At 35.9% G+C, this 19,701-nt stretch overlaps 1 protein-coding gene across 4 annotated transcripts in view; it reads left to right on the top strand.

The window, feature by feature from the left end:
* The first annotated feature begins 266 nt into the window (after positions 1-266).
* Positions 267-19,701, top strand: part of LOC118264131 (protein tweety-like) — a 76,267-nt gene continuing 56,832 nt past the window's right edge. For all 4 annotated transcript variants that reach the window (XM_050704707.1, XM_050704706.1, XM_050704703.1 and 1 more), the window contains exon 1: positions 267-556. The gene's annotated coding sequence lies outside the window, so the exon portion shown is untranslated. The remainder of the gene's footprint in view (positions 557-19,701) is intronic.

Here is a 19,701-nt window from a genome sequence, read left to right as displayed (position 1 = left end):
TTGACAGTCTTATCTCTAACGTCAAAAACAACTGAGACAAGAACGAGATTTTGTGGCAGAATACATTTTTCTTTACTAAAACGAACTGTATTTTATTATTTATTTATTTTATATAGCAGAAGTAGTAAGGAATTTTAATTTAATTTCATATATTTAATAGAAGATTCCTTTTATTTTAATTTTCGTTAGGTGTAAAGGAGTCGTTTCTTTTACGTTTTGACAGCGCTTGCGCTAATCGCCGATGGCAGCGCCACCATCGTTTATATTTTTCAGTTTTATAAAGGTTTTTGTAGCGGGGTGGTTGTGTTGATCGTTTGCCGGTGCACATAAAATAGGAAATGCAACATTTTTCACATTTTATATATGTTTGTTGGACGTTTTATAACACAATCAATTTGTGTAATACTTCGTTGTGTTGATTCGCTTAACATACGTAGTGAACATCTTGTGTTAGTGTGTTTTATTTTCGTATAATTTCTGTTTAGTGGTTGTGCAAGGATTTGTCCCATCGACACTTGATTTGCTGCCTTGATCTGCATTCTCTGGGTTTTATGAGGTATTTATATGTAATTAGAGCTTTTAATAGTATAGATTTATTAAAATTGTAATGGTTTTAAGTCAGAAAGTAGCGGCGCAACGAGTGGTGCTCGTATAATTTCTTACGATGCGGGCATTTATCATTAGACCCACCCCTGGGTTAAGCCGATGGGGATCGACGAACGGATAATACTGTGCGTGTGCTAAATGTCATAATTTAACGTTACAGGGGTCGGCAAAAAGCTTTATATTTTAATCTTAAATGAAATCATTTTAGTTGGCAAGTAAATAGCGTAAGTACTTGCATGTTGATAATCCTAACTGTAGACTGTAGGGTAGGCAATACCGTAGGAACTACGTTGTTAAAACAGTAGTTATACATTTTAGTTATATTTATTATACTATAAATTTTAATACTTGTTAAATTCTTGATGATTTACAGATTTATGAAATTCTAAGTAGAAACTCCCTTTACCTACGCATGTTACGACAAAAAGAAGTATTAAGTTAGAAAATGTGTTTACTTATGTAATTCTCCCCTAAGGGTAGAGGTAGAACCAAGAAGAATATTAATTGCCTAATTAAAATAAATAAACAGGTGTAATAAATATGTAAATGGCTACAACACCTTGAGTAATTATTTTATTTATTTTACACATAAGTGGTAATACTAATTAGGTAACCTAATGAGAACACATGTGTTTATAACAAAATATTACACATTGCCACAATAAGCATAAAGCTCCATACTATATTAACTCAACATGATTAAAAAAATATGACTCAACAAAATTTTGTAACTACATAATTCCCTATTCTGTATGAGATGATTAAATGATTGTGAATGAACAGTATGGACATCATATTAAAAATATTATTGATTATCTATGCAATTCATACCATCTATGTATTCCTGATTAAGTATTTGTAAGGGAAAATAGTTCTTAAAACATGTGCTAGAAAGCTCACTTACTCATACACATGAGAAGATGAAAACTTCAACATTTTACTGTAAATTTATTTTCTAATTATGTTTAAAAAACCTCATTTGTCACATATGCATATTAACCACAGAGTAAACAAAACCATGAAAAATATTTTATGAGCAGTATGCATGCAGTGCATGTGTCACAAGTTTTATTAACTGTGGTATGTTATAGATAGCAATCTAAGTACCTATGCCTACATCAACACAATTCATTTAGTATGCCAAATGTGTGTGATTTGCATTTTACAAGTTCTGCATTATAAGTAGTGTAACTCGTCCTTAAACTTGATATTGTGCAAACAATCTTGCGGTTTCTTACAATTTGCACAAATAAATTTTATGTTTGCCTACATGTTATGGAGAATTATTTGTGGTTTTTGTTTATTGTTAATTGCTAATTAACTATGGTTAAAGGAAAACCTTTCTTAATTATGCACATAATACTGACTGTATTTTGAACTAGGTATAATTAATTACCTAGTAACTAATTATGAAATTTATTTACATTTTCCTTAATCTGTAACCAATTTTAGATGTTTGGATTAAGTAAAATACTGATTGTGAAATGACTATGTAACAATACAATGATAATATACCTAGTTGTACCATATTTATGTTATGTTACTTAAAAGGAACTTCCATCGAAAGTGTTAACAACTTCTCGACGCCTAATAGATTGGGCCAGGCTAGGTGGCTGTAGTAAATGCATCATCAGGATTTTGCAACATTTGCATTTGTATTTTTATTTTGCTCTAAACTTCGTAACAATAAATAATAGTATAGTTAATACAAGAAAACGCAAGTAACTAATGATGAAAGTAGCCCAAATCGCTGACACACATAATTTCGTCAATATTGAACCATTGACGTTGGTATTTAACTGACACTAGTCTTGGCAATCAAAATTGTCTCGATAGAGCAAAATACTCGACGTAAAGAATTCAAGAGCATTTTCTCTTTACCGAATATCATTTATAACTTTATGTAGTTCGGAATAAAGTTGAAATAAAAGGAACACTGCCGTCTCTAGGAAGGCCACAGTGGTGACCTCAATACGGGTCGTCTACCGGGGGTGAGTCACCCTGCGCGTAGTTTACACTTAACTAGTGAATGGACTTCACAATTCTTAACCAGATGCCGATAATGTACCAAAATTGTGCCGCAAATTGGCTCGGCATAAAATTTTAATCAATACGTGTCCCAGCTCTCGATGTCTTGCACGTGTCAGGTTCAGAATTTTGTTTTGAAATCAACTCACCAATTCGTGGTAAGTATGCTCAAAATGGCTAGACAAGCGTTATATGATATCTGTATTTAAAAGAACATCTCAATCACGTGTCATAATCTAAATTACCGCTTAATAAATTCAATCCGGTTTTCATACGAGCAATTACAAAGAACAGTAGCACGATTAGATTACAAATAGCTTTCTGCTCCCGCTCCCAACTAAGACCAAAAACAGCTCATGGGTCGCATCTTGCGATACTAACGAGAAGAAATAGAATGGCGACCTATTCTTAGACTAGAACCACGCGACTACAAAACAAACCGTACGGTTTCACCATCGCAGTTGCGCGACCAATCTAAAAATAACATCTATGGGATACCCAGTTAGATTTAATTGGGAGCAACCCCAAGGCCGCAACGAATGTAAATAAGGGCGAAGTTATTACCTTTGGTCACCCCCCGTGAGTTCCGCCGAGGGAGGATAACATAGCGTCATATTTTATGCACAAACCTCCCACGAAATCTAATTCGGTGATATTGGTTGTTTATGCACCTCCATAGGTTGTTTGCAATGCAGTGATGTTCACAGCACAGAGTAAAATACTTATTTATGTAAACCACGACCTTCATGTTTTAAATCTCTCTTGTGTAGGACTCTGTGATCTGTGAATACAATATGTTAAAACTATGCACCAATTATGCAATTGTGTCGAGCAGGAGGAAAAGTTGGCATCGGCAAGTTACTACGATCTCATTACTTTTGGCTGAAGCTTAAACAACCAATACGATGTCAAATAGCTAACTATCTCGAATACCAGAGCAAAGGATTTTTCAAATTAAGATGCGTGACAACTTCACCCAGATACAAAACGGATAGAAATCGTGTAGGTATCAGACCCTAATGACCCAATACTTGGAAAGTTAGATTTCCACGTACAGTTCAACGAACCCATTTTACTCTAGAACATGCAATATATCAATTCGGACCCATGTTAACCAACTTCTGGCGGAATAAATCAAACTGTTAATACCGCTGAGGTTTTGGGTCCGGCTTTTCTATCATGAGTAAGTATAATATTAGTGTTCCGCAAATATTCTTTACCCTTAACCTACACCCAAGGGCATTCTCCGTTTGATGCAGGACTTGTGGGATGAGAATCAAATAATAAGCGTATAGGTTTGCTTATGGATGCATTTAAAATAACTAAATATAGCCTCACCTTCATAAGTAAAAAATTTTCAGTAACAATATCGTCATGGCAATCACAGTTTAGAGATGAAGAATATGACTTCTTCCTAGAGTAAAGTTATTATTATTGATGATTCCATTAACACTGGCGTATTTAATGGCGTTTAACATCGTTTAAATCTTCGAAGTGAAACAGTTATTCCGCTCGACCTCGGAGCACTTCAGTACGGTTGCGTAAAAACTAAATGGCGACGTGTTATGAAACTGCAGCCGTGATCCGTAATGGCTCGGAAAAAGTCTTTTGCATAATTACAGGCTAAAGTTGTTGGGATTTTTATAATGAAGTCGACCGCAAATCCTACCTTAATGCTACCTGGACCGTTATTGCGGTCTTTCATTGTATTTCTGTAAAAGCTCTCTCTCTTGACACCATTCTTAAAGTATTGTTGAATTATGGGCATCATTAAAACTTTTGTTTTTCTCACCCCGACCATTAGGATAATTTTGGGTGAACTTCAGTTAACAGATTGTTGCGATGGTACCTGAAAAATGACTTACTGATGCTGTTTTGGCATTAAACTGGCCAGTAGTGTGAGCAAAACTCCTTAATTCAAGATTATACACTACAAATGTTTATAAGCTTCCTCATAATTTTCGCTATGTAAGGAAGGATGATAAAGAAGCGGATGCCAAAACAAATAGACTTCGATTTAGGAAGTCTTTGAAAATGTTGCTGATCGAATGCAATAAAGTTTATTTAAATAACTATGTAGTTATTTTATATTGGCTACCGGAGCAGTGGTCATTCCGTGCACGTGGCCGGATGCTATGAAACTTCAATCGTTACTGGACATATGGCGGGCTGACGACACTGATAAATGACAAGGCTGTGGGGGCAAAGCACTCATATTTCATCCTACATGGTAACAACATTCACATCATCTTGATAGACACAATGTCGTGTCGGTTGCATCTTGTTGACATTTTTAAAACTAGGAATGTCTGGACATAGTGGCAAGAAGTTCAGTAAGTTCTTAAGATGTAAGCTACTAGTAAAATATGATTTGAAAGAAATACATTAAATAGTATTTAAGTGACTTAATGCAAAGACAACAGATTCCTTCCCGTTTTTAACAATGACGATGGTATAAGTAAGGATATAAGACCACCCAGTAACAACCAAGCGCAATAACAGTGCAAATGTCGCGTAGTCGCGTAGGCTCTTTACCTAGAAGAGTATCCAGGAAGTTACCAAGAATAGATGAGCGGAACTCGTCATTTAGTGTCATTCGGCAGTATGGAACGCGTGCGCTAACTCGTGTGCCATAAATCATAATGATTACCTTGCGGGAGGGCCGGGAGGGCCCCTCCCGGACCAGATGCACACGGCTATTGCCCTCCATCCTCTATTGCTACACGAGATTAAGCAGATTAGTGTTCTAAACAAATTAATGACTTTATACGGATTCATGAATGATGGCTGATGACTCGATTAACTATAAATCAAGCGTAGTTTGAGGGCATTCTAATTTATGTTGTAACAAATGCAGTTTACTTGTTATTTGGACCTGGTGATAAAATAGATATTGGAATGTTAAATCTATAAATCATGTATTGGATTTTATCGGGGATTAAGGACTAACTAAATCCGTAATATTTTCAATGCCTCCCTCATTATTTCTTATTTCGTAAATGCTCTTAGGAATGGGGATTAAAAGAAACGTTATTAATTTCGCTCCCTCTTTCCACGCTAAACGAAAAGAGCGCAGGAGGACAATCCCTAGGCTCTTTCCGGCCTCATTAAGGTATTTCAGTGTTATAATAATGTTGGCTAAAAATATAAAGGCTGTGCCGGTTGTGCTCGACGGTACACCGGCTCGGTGACCACAGAGATGGCTCTCGAGATAACCGGCTCGCAGACTGTGACACTAACGACCCGCTGTGAATTGGGTTAATGTCTCTTTTTGCAAAACTACATCTGTCACGGATAAAACATTGTTTCACTTTACACACTTCGCGAATGGTCTCAGTTCCTGCTGATGTCAGGATTAAAAATATGAGAGATATAAAAGGACTTAAATGTACCATTTTATAAAAAGGACATTTTATATCAAACTACATAACACAAAGAGAAGCTTGTTCATTAAATTGTTAACAAAGATAATTTAATTCATACACTTTGTCATGAGGTTTAATTTGTGATGCGGGCTGCGCTTATTTAATTGCTAACAAGAAATCGATAAAGGGGACGGCATTTAAAATGAGCAATAACAATACAATGTAATTTGCGTGCAGTGCAGTGCAATGACTATAAAGATGGTTGCAGTTGGGGTGGCTGGGCGTCCAACAACGTCGTTATTTAGCGTTAGGGTGGGAATCCAATCAAGTCTCCATTCCCTTGAGCCATTGACTCAGCGGAATGTGTCATCAAATTTATTATTATTGCCTTTCATGACACTTTTAAATCCATCAGGACCTGTTCAATGTATTGAAAGTAAACGAAATACGATCCTGACCGAAATGTGTCCTTTTTACACATTTTACCTGTGTAAGCACGGATGTTGTGCTCGGAAAATGTGTAATAAATAATGCGGTTGTCAGCTCATTTAAATGGTTAATAGGTATTTTAGGTTTATGGTATCTAAAGAATATAAGTAACAAAATATACTTTTATAATTAACTTGTTACTATGATTTAAATTTCATAACTCAAATCGTCACATAGGTGCAGCTCACATACTTCCAATTTAGTCATATTTACTAACCCAAGGAAAAAAACCTATGATCGAACGGTGGTACATGTAATACAAATACATTTACCTAAAGATGTTGATTTTGAACGTTCAAACAATTTACCGTAGTATTGGGACGAACGGAACAGACTTGACCTTCTGTTAAAGGTCAGTTGCTTCTGTAACGTTACACCAGCTAAAGGATTACGAAAACCACGTGTGACTCGTTAAGTATTTGACGGTAATATAATTTAACTGCAGCTCGGTATTTATGACACCTTAAATATTTGGTTAATTGTCTTCATTTGGAAATTTTCGTCTTTGTCGTAGTTATTTGAACGATTTGTTGGTCTCATTGTCACATGTTTTGTATGATTGCTTAGCGTTACTTCTAATGGGGTTTTGGAGGTCGAATATTTAAGGCATTAGTAGACATCTACTTGTACTTGCCACAACATTTGGCTAAATACGTAACTTCTAGGTAGACACTTCAAAAGGGAAACCAAACTAGTACCATTTCCTTTTATGGACGTTTTTTGGGGATATTTTGTACTTCATTTCTTTAAACGACGACTTAATAGTCTTTTAGAATTATTAGTGAAAAAATCGTATTCAATAAAGTCATGAATGTCAGTAAAGTATTACTAGGGTCATGGGTTCAAAGTACCTTTTACTTTTATTGATACTTCCTTGAGGTGTGAGGAAGCCCTCCATGAGTAGGATTAGCAAATAAGAGGTTAATAGCTTATGTGCTGTGAGTAACCTGTGTCCCTACCACTTGTTTGTATTCCGACGTTTAAAGGGTCCTCTCTTGTCCCAAAAATGTTTTTATAAACCCCTATTTGATTGAACGACGTTCAGGATTGAAGATCGGATTGAATTTATCAATTTTGGACCGCAGTTAGTAATATTCTAATGTTTTTGTCATCAGTTTTTGTTGTTTGTTTTTTGCGCAATCTGCACATTTTTTCAAGTATTAGACTAGACTAGTCTTTATTTCGCTTGCTAGTGATTTAAGGAAGTATATATAAACTTCTTTATTTAAAGTATTTATGTAAGTAGTACAGATATTTTTTAATTTTTAACTATTTGTAAGCAAAACGGAAAGGGTTGGTCCTTTTGTACGCAATCCTGGGAACAAAGTTGCAATCAGTTGCAAATTGTAGCTGTTATCATAATTCGTTGCTATCGCGGCGCGTTGGCGGCTGCATCGCTGCCCCGCTCCGATAACCGCAGTGATAAATTAATAACCCATATTGTATTGTTTGATGCCTAATATGTATTTTAGCTATAAATATATAAAGCTAGCAGGAAGAGGGTGACTTATTTGTTGACGAATCAAATAATGAACATAACAAATGTGTAATAACTAATACACACACACGAACACACACAACGTCACGCCTTTTATCTTCGAAGGGGTAGGCAGAGGTACACATTACGGCACGTAATGCCGCTACACAATGAACACACACTTTTCTTGTTGTTATAAATAATAGACCTATTTATAAAGATTTTGTTTTATTCTATAAAAGGACAAATGCTGCCATTCCCGTGGGCGAATGTGACGAAGCAACATGATGACAGTTATATGTCCTAGAGACAAAAAGTTTCACGACATGTGATATCCATTAATCCGAATCGGGACCGTGTGTTGGATTACGGCCCAGACCCTTTCTATGAATGTAGATGTATACAGCCACTGTATCCATTCTATAGGTCGGTTCCTTATTACAATGGGGCTTATAACGTGACTGGCGAAAACTAAGCGTCCCTTTAAGCAAACCCTTTACCTTTCTCTACGGGGAGTACAGAGCAACACACCAAATAGTTATTGTATCTAGCTAGTTATTCCTAAGGGACTAAGTAAGACAAAGTGACAGTTCAACAAACAACATAACTAATTAAATAAGTGTACAACTCAAAGCTTTATATACGACGAGAGTATGCAACAACGCGGACGACTTTATGCAATTTGCATACCAAAATGAAGTAAATAATTAAATTCTTGATAATTTTATTCAATTCGTAAAGTAAAGGACACACAGTGCACTGTCCGTTGTGTTTTGGGAATTCCCCTCATATAATATGGACTTTATTGCCATGAGTTATCGCTATAAAAACATGCACATTTAATGCTTCGGTTTTTATATCAGTTTTTTAATAATAATGGCTCGAAAATTGTCCTGTACCTAACGGAATTCCGTGTCGTATGCCATTATATTGTATTTGTGTTGGACATACGTGGACATAAGTGTAGGTACTGTTCATAATTTGTAATGAACACGACGTAATTATGATATTAATGTAACTAATTACAGGGTAATAACTCGGTCTGTATATTTTAATGTACTTACTTTAGGCTTCCCGTGTAATCAATGTCTGTATTAAATTACTTGTAGTTGTTCCATATTGAGTATATTTCAATTGGTATTAAATATAACAGGTTACGTTTTACTGGTCACTAAATAGCGCTAATAGAATTTTGGGTTTTTTAGCTAACTTCTAAATAACTATAGCTGTTATAATCTACCAAAGAGACCACAAGAGTCCTTCACAGCTTGCGGCATCAGGCGCAATAACTAACGAACATTGTTATTGTTACGAACAAACAAGTACCGAAAAAACCATTCTATTAACAATAGCACCTACAACTTGACATGTCAAAAATAACGAACGCTAACGATAACCCCTAACCCGCATCAAATTGGTACCAGTTACGTACAACAAACAAACAGAAACGGTACAATAACGTTAACGAAAACGTTTACGTTAGTATATCGGCTAAAGTAATTAGCATCCCTCAAGCGGATCCGGGTGATCAATCATGAGTGCGCATATAATTGCTTGAGTAATCGTATTATCTCGATTGCGCGGTGTACCGTTGCAACGTTTTGACGCTGTGTCGGCTTGTGTTGCACTCATTACGAAGTTTGTGGTGTTAATGCTCGTGTTTCTTGTGGTATGCGAATTTGAACCTTGTGTAAAGAGATTATAGGTTGTTTATTCTTATTTATTGTGTTCTTATAAAATAGGCAATGCAATACAAGCAAGGGAAGGTAATATAACTTTCCACCTAAAAAGTTGTTGCCATGTTTTGATTAATATTTTACGTATACAAAACCCCATGGTGTAGTCTTAGATTTCAGAAAGTTTATCCTGCCCACAAAGTAATTTATCAAAAGCAGACGACTCCACATTAAGCTTTATCTGACATGTTTGATGAATAACTAATATCAGCAATTCCGACGCGGTAAGCGAGGCTTAGCTACAGACGTGGAAGATGAGAGATGTAAGAATCGTTTACAGGTGATAAAATATGCCTTGGAAAACATTTTAGACTTGACTGTAGGTAACTTGGAATGCGGATATCTTGGTAGTTATCAAAATCCATCATAGAACTAAACAGGAAGCTTTAAGTAAACCAATAGTAGACATTGCTATAACCCAGCCGGATGTGGGAGTGCATTGATTCAACGCTTCCCGTGTCCGAAGACGAGGTGCCCAAATAGGTCCGTGTCGACAGCACAAACAAATAGGAAGTCGGGCACCACGCCTTGCATACTTACTTCAGTGATGAAATATTAATACAGATAAGCCGATGCACCCACACATGCACGTAGCGTCGTTACATGCTTTTTAATGGATGATTAAGTTACATAGTCCTTTGCGTCCAGTAAAAATTCCGCGTAAAACGACAGTAGTTAAATACACGCGTGTACACCCACATTGACTGTGAGAAATCGATTAACTGCATTGTATGTAATATTCTGTGCACAACTCACGCACGGGGTAACAGCACGCTCATTGAATCCTAAAACTAACAGCTCGTGATGTGGGCATTAGTAAAAGCAACGTCATGCGTTCCCCTTATGAGGCAAAGGCTCCGAAGTAAGGTGGCGATTAAAGGGTTATGAAGGTATCTCCAAAGGATCCTTACATAAACGGGTATCTGCCGTTAATGCGGTCTTCAAACCTTTATTGTATAAGGTGGGACGTTTAAAAGCTCTTTAACATTAATTCCGTTTCGATGCATCTTTAGTCGTGTTTGAAGATAAGCGTTTGACAGGCTACAATTTTACATAAGAAAATATGTGCGGTCTTATAAAAGTTTCTTGTTGTGATTGGCTCTAAAAAATACTTAAGTACCGACCAGAATGTTCTGATGGCACATATTTTTATTGGCATCTCCCATTAGTATCAATGAGGTCATTATTTTAGTTCACACGTAGTTATTTGACGTCAGTATTTACGAAACTGAGCTAAAACGTTTTTGTTTTGAGTAAGATTAAAGGTCCAGATGTTGTAGCAGTGTTTCGATTTCTTAGAGCTATGATTGAACGTGTCGAAAGCTTTAGTCTGGTCCGTAAAGCATTGCGCAGTTTGTTATAATTGAATTCTCTTGGCATTTCATGAGTTGTTGTTCGTTTCGTACTTAATTCACGTGTTTCTTCCTACTGCGAAACGATGTTTGTTTATAGCTAGTTACAATGTATTAAATCCTTTGTCTGTCCGTTGTTTTTCGTACTTCCATTGCCTCTGGGTCCAGAGCTGACTGTATATTTGTTACTGTATAAAGGATATGGATGTATCCACTGTTGTATTACGGTCTCTGGGACTCGAGGCGCTCTGTGGCTTAAATGGCTTACCGAATTTTAATAAAGGTTTGATGGCGCAAGTCGTTAAAATGTTTTGTTTATTCAATAGCTTCATTTAGGCTCCAAAGAGTCTCAAAACTTAAGATACCGATATAGAACTATTAAAGTTCTACAGATTTAAACCAGATTTACATTTTATGGTAGTTTTTTTTTAATTTCTAACGTAATAAAGATAAGTTTTATTAGGTAGTTTAGAATATTTGCTCCTATAATGACCTTCAAATTAATTTCAAAAGGACAACGTCAAAGTTCAAGGTCATTTTTAAATTCCATATGTTTTAAACAATTACAGTTAGAAAATATGGCATCAATAAACACTTTGTACATTATGGTTTCGTCTACTAATTATTCAGATCGTTGACACGAGAATATTTGGACGTATTTCCCATGGTGCTTATTTTGTTCATTTGGTAAATTAGATCCGGCTATGTAGAGAGAAATTGGCATACTAAATGCCATTAGCATTTGCTAGAGTTGTTGCTTTAGCTAGTATTCGATTTATATTCAGAATTCACTTTAATATAGAATTCAGTTTTAGATTTACGCTCTTATTCTTTAAAATATGAAGAGACATTCAAACCGAAATATGAATGATCATACAAAATTGTACCATTTTGATCCTTCAAGATATTACTTGGTCTTAATTCTGTCTCAGAGGACCACTTTCCTTTCAACCTGATTCTATGAATACAAGGAAGCCGGCAGTGAAAGGCGTGTTGTCTTCAAAATGTTTACGCTTCGACAGTCTGTTCTGTTCATTGAATAGATAATGTCTTCTAATGTACTAACCCTTACTCTTTTTTAAATCATCGGATGGCCTTGCAAAGTTATGGTCGTAGCGTCTTTTATTGGTAAGACTCTTTGCTTATGCTTTCAATATGGAACAGAAGGTATTGTGACGTGTTGGTGTAAGAGGCTTATGTCCAACAGCATAAAAATCTGATCATGATAATGATGTAGTAGGGCTCTTTATTTTAATTGCTTTTACCTAATAAGTATTGAACAAGCAATCAGGAATTGAATGATCAGCGATAGAAAGTATAGCTACTGTAATCGTACTAATAATAAGCAGAGGTGCTATGTTTTTATTAACACTTAACGGTTTATAGTTTTGTTTAATCACTCAACACGTAATGGTGGTTTCTCTTAACTGACTTGTACTCGTATCAATCAAGTTTTTATTGGTTTACTAATTTTCGCATCAAATCTTAAGACGTATTTCGTTAATTATGTATTTCCGCAGATTTGCTGCAATTATGCAATACTTACAGTAAGAATTATCTGTTTTGATGATTTCGTCTGCATTTTGATGCACATCTAATTGAGTTGTTATGTTTACTTGATTCGCTAGTTTAAGATTGATTAGTCCAATGTGCTCAGTAGTTTAGCTAAAACGACTTTCAAGTTTTAATAGGTATTCCCTTGGAATTTGTAATATTTATGCAATTATGGTGGATTTGGTAAGCTTTATCATATAAGCAGGTCATAAGGTATAAAAATATCCCGAAGGGACATAATCGAATTGGTTATCATGCTGTGATCACTTAATTTTTCAAAGCCGGCGCGAGCGGCGCGTTTAATCAAATATCCTCCTGTGACATGAATTATTCATGGACATATTCGAAAAGTGGTTTACTATAACTCCTATATAATGGTATTCAATGCACGGTTGTAGTAAACCGTGAACTGTTTTATCATAAGTTTCTTTGAAAAGTGTAAAGGGTACAGAGAATTATCGGTGTCCTTTTATCTTGACGATTGTATGGGCATACTGAGTAACTTATGTCGAAGTTATTCCTATAGTTAATCCTGAAACCGTTGATACTAAAATAATGAAATTTTAGATAACTAAATGGACCAAAAACTAGACTAGAGAAAGATTTCTCTTGAATACCTACTTGTATAATAGGTTTACTGGATACAAATGAAGACTATGGTCTCATGAGAATGTCAGCTGGTTATAAATCTAATCTGGTTCCGAGAAGGCGCCAGATAATTTAACTACCTAGATAATTCGATATTTAACTCAAACATAGTGCTAGCAAACAGGGTGTCCCGCTGGTATACTATCATAATTGAATATTTCGCGTTAACTCTGTCGTTAATGGAAACAATGAAAATTATTGTGAGCATTGAAATTTAGAATTTAGTAGTTAAATAATGTGGTTCAAAATAAAATTGTGTCGCCCGTACACCATAACTCCTTAAAAGTGGAACGTTATAGAATGAAAAATCAAAACGGTCGAGATATTTACGAAATATATTCCGAAGGATCAAAAGAAAAATAAAAGAGTGTACACAAAGCAAAAATCTCAATTGTCACCATGTTAAAAAGAACAAAATTAATATCATCCAGCTCTTCAAGTGCTCTCGAGTCTGGCGACTTGCCGACGATCCGCCTCAACGGACTAATTTAATTAATTGATTCGTGTCTACTTCAGAACAAATCGGCGATTTGAGTTTTTAACAATTTTTTCAAAGAAACACTTTTCGATATTCAAGCCTAATGTAACGTGGTAAAGCTCTTTTTGCAATGTATGAAACCGAAAGTGAATCGACTCGGAATGAACTGGATGATACCGACCAATTGATTTGAGTATCATAATGGTTTTTATATGGAGACGGATAGGCTGAATTTGTGAATTAAAGTGAATACGTTTGGTGAACGAACATACATTATACATGAACAATGAAATAGACGTGAAATAGTATTTAGATCACCATTTGATAGTAGAAACTACACAATATTAAAACTATTATATTTTTGAATAGAACAAAAACCATTATAAGCGCAAATGTGGCTAAAGGATATCAATAGAACAAAGGCTTATAATATCAATTAAAACGTTTTGTTGGATAGTACCCATCAAATAAAACAGTAATAGTTTGAAACTAAGTAAATCCAACAATGCACCATTGCATCACGTCCGTGGGAAATCCGTAGCCGTAGAAAATAAATACCGCACAGCGACCGGCTCTTTTGTAGGTCCTGTAGAATCAATATTCTGAATAGTTAGTAGCTCTAACGAATTAAACGTGGTCTTTGGAACGAATTGAATGATAGCTTGAGTTCCAGAGGATAGCATGGCTTCTAGATGGACATAAAATATAATGCAAAAGCAGTTCGTAACTTTTAAGACAGCGAAAATGGTAGCAATATATATTTTTCCATGAATAAACACCGAATAGGAAGAGCAATGTTACCAACAAAATCCCTAATGTTATGCATGAGGTGTTCCAGACGTCTCCATATATCATTCATGCGCAGGATGCATTGAGGATAATGCAGGTTGAACTTTGCGAGTCGAGAAACTTATCCTGTACATTTTGTAGCAATTCCGAGCGTCTCGGTTCACTTTATGAGTTTGCTAAGCGTGTGCCGGTGATTAATGAATTTTTGGCAACGCTCAACGCTGTGTTGTTAAATCTTTGTTTGTAAACGCGAAAATTGTAAAGATGTGATAATTGCGGTTGAAACATGATGAATGGGAGTGTAATCTAATGCAGTAAGTATGTTTCATTTTTAGTTATTTGTTTTTGGTAAAATAGAACTTCTTAAAGCATCTGCCAAGACATCCCAAGCAATAATTCTTCTATCTCGTATTTTGCACCATCCGAAGCATACATTAGGGATGTCCATATAGGCGATCACCAAAACATCTCATCTAACAGTCGACGTTGCTAAAAGCGTTTGAGAAGTCGTTCCGTGTGAATTGTCGCAACTTTTCCACTTGTTTCCGCTGCAAGTTTCCCGTCAGTCGCAGCACTTCTCGGTGATTTGAGCCCCGACACCGAGTCTCGTTTCTTTGCCTCACTGTTGTGAAGAAGAAGTATTTTTGTTGAAAACTTTCAAGTGGTCAGTTTTTGTTGTTACCTCTCTGAAGTAGCTGCGGTATCTAAGAGTAAATTGCAGTGTTATCTTAATTGGTTTAAAGATAGTATGAATTCTAATTCCTTGCATGTTTAGTTAGTCCATTTAGTGCCTACGCTTTATCTGGCTTAGATTCCTAATTTTCTACTCTCATTTAGTTGGATATTATTGACGTCATCATTAGGAACGCGGTACGACAGAGTGAAACGTTTAAACATAATATGATGATTAATTTATGGATCTGTTGTGCCCATCTGATATTAAAATGTATGTCTTCAAGGTTAATTCATAGCGGTCACTGCGTAAGAAGTAGATACATTTTGTTTATGTAACCTTGGTGTGACTTCATATCATCATCAATTCAACGAAGATTTGGAATAACTATTCCAAACACATTCGTTTATTAAAGAATTCCTATCGTAAATCATTGTATGTATTTTAATGAGTGATGTCAACGTGAAGGCGGTGTAATTGTGACTCTGATATAAAGACAAACTCCTACAGCATGTTTTCGGGTCAATTATCATCAAACCAAAAAGTTATGATTGCTTTGTAAAATCCACTTCGCAATAAGTGTTTATAATAACCAATTATGTCATTCTAAGATTACGTTAGTACCTTATTATATTACTTGAATAACCTTTCAAGTGTATTCGTGACATCACTTCTCTGTATAGTTATTGCGAGGTGCACTTAGTAATGGTGCTGCATTACTAAGTGCAAATGATCGCGTTAGCAGAAATATTGCCGACAAGACAGTCCATAGCCAAGCCATCTCATGTTCGAGTGGTGTCAAGACGCCATATTGCGTTGGATTCAAATTACTCAATTCAAGTTTTATCCTGATCGCGTGATTCGATCTGTTACTGTGGACTCTTTTCGTTAATGTTTTTATTGCGTTGTTTATAGTAAGTTCTTCTTTTCTTTTTTCAGTCAAGCCAGTCCAATATCTTCCCAAGGAGTTACCCCAATATATTGTGACTATTTGCTTCTAATACTCGAGCTCTAATCGTGTCTAAAGTAACTGAGCGTAGTTTAGAACAATGCTTGGGACTTGGGATGAAGTTCTGTAATTGGAATCATAAAAGGATATTGCGTGGAACTGCGTTTTAAGTAAACGCGTTTCCAGAAATAATGGCAGCAGCTTACGTATGTTTTCTATCACCCATACAAAGGAAACTATGTCAAGATCAAAATATCGGTGTGATAGATACCTTGTTAGCAACTATTCTCTTCGGTGTCAGATTTATAGGATGACGGCGCTAATTGGACGCCCGCGTCGGTATGTCTTTGACGGCACTCATTATGAGGATAAAAATGTGATACTGTTGTGGTCTTCGTTTTTATTACGGTGATGATATAATGGATTATTTTGTTTAATCTGTTAAAGGGTACGACGTGGATTTATAAAATGTCACTGAAGGTTTTCGAAATAGAGAAGCTTTGGAGACTATGTAGATTAATTGATAGGAAGAAATTAGAAATTACATCATCGTTACTTGTATCTAGTAAAAGGATACAAGATCAATTATAACCTAACATAACCTAAAACAGACAGGCTAAACGAAATATTTTTCATTAACCTAACCTGCGTCGCGCCGACACGTGACATTTTAGCCAGGATCAGCCATTTTATTACGAACAATTTCAGACCATGTCCAGACCTCAATCTATTTTAAAAAGTATCACTTTCAATACATAAGGTCGTATTTGTATTTGAAATTTATTTAGCACCGAAGTTGGTCCCGAGGTTATCGATGAGTCATTATAATTTTATTTAACTATTTGTTGATATCACCACATGATTTAATGGTTGATAGATTATATTGAATGTCTTAGTAAATCGGTTAGATATTGTGGGAATATTGACTTGAATCGTTACTGACTCTTTCTTTCAAAATTAATTAATTTTTCCTTTCAAGCCTTTAAATGAAATCGTTACTAAAATGCCTTACCTCAAATCGAAAGTATGTGTTATTTATCACCTCATAGAAGTGCATTCATTTATCCATGTTTGATTTAACATTTATTCCAATTGGATGCATGGCGTTAAACTGATTCCATCTAAATATATTGAGTCGGTCAATCGTTCGCCGCAGGTCGTACGTTTATCCGAAGCCATTCAATATGGCCAATTGCCCATATTTTATTATCTAGCTATCAGCTATTTTCATCTGTTCGCTATTGCAGTAAGGCTTTATATCCATTTGTTTGGCATTCAATGTTTAATTGGTGAAACTCTTCGCAGTTTGAAATTGAAATATTGAATTTTAATTTCTATCTCTCTGTTGTACAAAAAACAAACGTATTTTTATTTTAAAAATGTTTTTGTGGACGTTGATCCTATTTCAATACTGAATCCGATCGTTTTCCTCAAGTTGTTTGATTTGTTTTTATTTGAAATACTGTTAGCAGATTTTATTGAGTAATTTGTTTCTGGAAAAATGGCGCAATAACGAATTCAATTATTATGAGTCACTTTACAATATGATTTGTATGCAGAAGACAACTATCTCTTATGAGATCACTTGTCCTGAACTCGGTGTAAAGGCTAATTTGACGTGCCCCGACAGCAGTTCATTAAATGAATGCCTGGCCTACTTCCGAGCCTATAGGATCGGGTGCATGCTGTCACTTTTATTTCCGATGCCAGTTCATACTGCGAGCTATCTGTGGTTTGCAGGATTCACGTACGTGATTCATAGCTAAAAGGTTACTGGAATTTTTGTGTCGTGGTGGAACGCAGTGATATATTCTGTTAGAGTTAAGCTTGTGAGTAAGGTTAGAACATCATTGGGCTGTTAAAATATAGTTTCTGTTAAATAAAACTTAAAGAATATTATGTCTGGGGTAATGACATGTATGGGCCCATGTTGGGCGCCATTTCTGAAACATTTTAAGTTATTTTATCGATTTCAAATGATTTAGCACATTTTAACGTTAATTATATTAGAAAGTTGCTTTTAGAGAGTTTTCACGTGGTGGTACTGGTGAATGGAGCACGTGGGTTGAAGCGGGCGCGGCCGCTCGATACAGCGGAGGCTGCGCGCTGAGCTCCCGCCCGGAACAACCTCTCCGCCACCCAATACCAGCTGACCTCCCCCGCTCCCTACACACAGTTCACTGACCAACAATCGAGGGAAAGCTCCGCCGAAATCCAGAGCTCTTTCACTTCTGGACGACTAAACACCAACCATTCACACGAGACCTGCGATATTCGTACAAAATTAATACGATCTCTGATCTGATACGGGTCTAAATTAGTTGGGCATGCAGATATTAAAGATTCCGCTCTCCCGGCAAGAGCGTACGAGCCTCGTATCTAATGACACTGTTTTGATTTACGCTACGACGTTTCGCACACGTTACTGTATTTATTATTTTCATACAAAAATGTAGGAACCGATGATCGCATAAATATTATTAATTTTAAAGTAACACCATTTAATTGAGATGTGGCTAAAAGATTTATAGTCTGTTAATAGTTTGATCATTAATGTCTGCCCTCGTTCCAAGAATGGTAGATTAATGTTTTGTGGTCTTCTGAATAAATTAATTGAATGCCATATTATAGTTAATTTGTTGAATAATAAATAATATGAATGATTTACAATGAAGTGACATTTAAATACGGTTATTACCTAGTATTTCGATATTGAGGTATCTGCGGTTATAACACAACCGCAATTTATCGAATTGAAAAGAATTTACCAACCTGATTATTAATAAAGCGAAAATATTTTTGTTTCTCTGAGACAACCTTTTTATCCTTCAACCGTATACAGTAATTAAGAGAGCTGCAGATGACGTATTTATCCCTTAAATTGGGGTGGAATTTAACAGGGCTCTACGAGTGCGCTCAAACCGTTTAAAAGCAAATAACGTTACGTAAATTGAGTAATTCTGGTGTTCATAGGGGAAGGAATAAGTTGCCTGAACTTGCTCTGCATCCGTTAAACTCAATTTCCTTTGTACCCTATTTTCATGGTTAGCTCGTTTTGTACGTTAATCATGAACTGTAAATCATTATTTAATTCCGTAACGAATTTAATACTCGTCACAATCTATTGTGGAATAATCCCCCAGTGTTTCAAAAAGGGAAATATCCATTTGTTCTATCCCAGCAAATTCTCAATGACCTATCAAATGCCACATCCTCAAATCTCGTCCGGCTCCGAATGTCCGCTCACAGAATAGTTACGTCTCAGCATCCTAGCTTATTTTTAGGTCGCCATCATGCGAGGGAAGTGCTCCAGGAGGGGATACCCTCGTTATTCTGTTAGCACATAACTACTTTGCACTAAGGCAGCTTTTAGGCCGTAGTTTTGTTCTTAGAACGCAGAAGATGAATAAATTATAAAGGGACCCTCTGCGGATGTTACTAGTCTTCCCGCATTTGATTGGATGTTGTTTTTTCATGTTTTTTACTGCGAGCTCCGTTTTTGTTAATGCTTTATAGACTCTGTAGTGGTCCTCTTGGATTTTTATGTTTTTGAATCG

The sequence above is a fragment of the Spodoptera frugiperda genome, chromosome 26, assembly GCF_023101765.2.
Source record: "Spodoptera frugiperda isolate SF20-4 chromosome 26, AGI-APGP_CSIRO_Sfru_2.0, whole genome shotgun sequence".
Lineage (NCBI taxonomy): Eukaryota > Metazoa > Arthropoda > Insecta > Lepidoptera > Noctuidae > Spodoptera > Spodoptera frugiperda.
The sequence above is the reverse complement of the archived record's forward strand: the minus strand, read 5'-3'. Positions and strand labels throughout refer to the sequence as shown.